Genomic DNA, 2,604 nt, shown 5'->3' with positions numbered 1-2,604 from the left:
AATGGCGACTTTTTGCCCATATAATATATTAACGTCCAAGATGGTGGTCATCCAAAGCATGTCTAAAAGTGCACACAGGTCACGTGACAATTGACCCCCACCCCCAAGACAACAAAAAGACACAGGATGTGCTTTTGGAGGCGAGAATTGCGTGATGGTCAGATGGCGAAACCACACGTAACCCTTAGATGAAAATGAACACAAAGAAATAAAAGCACCCCCTACGCACACCCATGCGCGCGCGCACACACACACACATGCACGGACAGACAGGAACAGACAGAGAGACGGACACATGGGTCCATATATAATATATTCGTGTGTTCACACACAAGCCCAAATCCGACGTGTATGTGAGGAATGTGTGTGTGTGTGTGTGTGTGTGTGTGTGTGTGTGTGTGCTACCTGGCCAGCAGTGGTAACAGGCTCTGAGGCCTTTAATGGGATTTAGCCCGAGGCTGTTTTATTAAGATGTCGGCTTTCCCTGCTGCCTCCGCAGCTGACACCATTCCCCACTGATACCCCCACCCCAACCCACCACCACCAGGGCCAAACCTCGCTCCCTTACCCCCGCTGCACACCAGCCTCCAAGCTGCACCCCCCTCCACACACACACACACCCTCCTCGCCACAAATCCCATTTAACCGTCACCCCCCGTGACCGAACCCCGCCTCTCTGCCCCGATTCCCCATCAGCCGCGCGGTGCTACTACACAACATCATGACCTCGCCATGGCCAAAATACCTCACCACACACACTTCCACTTTAATCGTCAGCCTCCATGTTGTCTTGGGGGCATCTATTAGGGAGTAAAAGTACACAAAATGTACATATTGGCCACATCATTAGATACACCTGCACCATCCAATACTGTACCACAAATAATACAAGCAAGACACTGTCAATTTGTTGTTTCTAATATTCTAATTCCCTAAAATAGTATTTTATTAAGTGTTTTCATTTTACGTGGCAAACAATGGAATAATGTACAGTATTCTCGCCATGCAGCGAAAGGCATTAATTCTATCAGTTTTTGTGAGTTGTGTTTCCTAAAAAAAAACCTTTAGAAAACAACATTTTAAAAAAAACATGTTTTAAATTTATTTATTTATTATTATTATTATATCTTTTTTTGTTTTGTTTTGTTTTTGGGGGAGGGGTGGCATCGTTGGGATATAAACAAAAAAATATTATTTTGACATTTAGGGCAGACAATAGATGTATGATGTAATGGATAGGAATCTGATGCTGGACGTCAATAAAAACTAAATTACAAAGAATTCTAAAAATAATAGTCTGATTTTGGACAAAAAAATGAAATAATATCATACAATTTTAAAATAAATATAAACATTTTTTTTTCTGGATCGCTATAACAAGGGGGAGGAAACATACAATACCTTAAAGGAGTTGTGTATTTATGCAAATTACATTTGATTAAATGATGAGAGGGTTTATTATTGTAAGTATATGTAGATGAGAGGGTTTATTATTGTAAGTATATGTAGATGTAATATATATATATATATATATATATATATATATATATATATATATATATATATATGATGAGGCAGGACATTATAAGCTTGCTTTCTGCTCCTCTCCTGATACACGATATGTATGTATCTTATTTTAAATGTTCTAATATTGCTAATATTTATTGTATTTTTATTTTACAAACTAAAATGCTGTATTGAAGGTGTTAGTATTTTCTCTCTTTAAATTGTGTAGAAGAAGAGTATTTTTTGTGTCCAGAAAACCCCCCCAAACTAAGCCTGGGAGCCTATCTCAGCTTCCCACGGGCGAAAGGCGGGGTACACCGTGGACAAGTCGCCACCTCATCGCAGGGCCAACACAGATTGCATTAAAAGTACAAAATAACTATAATTTAATTGACTTTTAATACAACAGTTCATTTAAAAAAATATGATTTTATATTGTTACAAATGACAATATTGTATTGGAGATGCAATTTTATTCCTCTTTGAATAGTGTATTTTTGGTTTGTTGTGTCCGGAAAAAAGAATCTGACAAAAAAATGCTAGATAAATTCATAATTTAAACACAAAAAACGAGATTGCTTGCACATAATTTATATCCATCCATTCATCCATTTTCTATTGCTTGTCCCGAATACATGCCAAATATCTTTGAACAATTTTTACTTTTTTTTGCCAAAATAATGTTACAATATATTGAAAAAACTGTATTATGATATTTTGATAACATATATTCTTAAAATCTGCCAATTTGAACAACATAACTACATGTTAATTCCCTTAAAATTATTTTATATATATATATATATATATATATATATATATATATTTTTTTTTTTACAGAAGTCGATATTGTATTAGAAATGCTATTTTTGTTCTTTGAATTGTGTAGATGAAGTGTATTTTTGGTTTGTTGTCCGAAAAAAAATAAAAAAAATAACACAAAATGCTAAATAAATTTACAATTTAAACAAACACAAAATGCCTGCACACAATTTCTAATACATACTGAATATATTAGAAATAAATTATACTTTTTTTTTTTTTAAACAAAATGTATTTTAATGTTTTGAAAACAAGTTTTGCTTTTATAGTTAGTAA

The sequence above is a fragment of the Nerophis lumbriciformis genome, linkage group LG26, assembly GCF_033978685.3.
Source record: "Nerophis lumbriciformis linkage group LG26, RoL_Nlum_v2.1, whole genome shotgun sequence".
NCBI lineage: Eukaryota > Metazoa > Chordata > Actinopteri > Syngnathiformes > Syngnathidae > Nerophis > Nerophis lumbriciformis.
The sequence above is the reverse complement of the archived record's forward strand: the minus strand, read 5'-3'. Positions refer to the sequence as shown.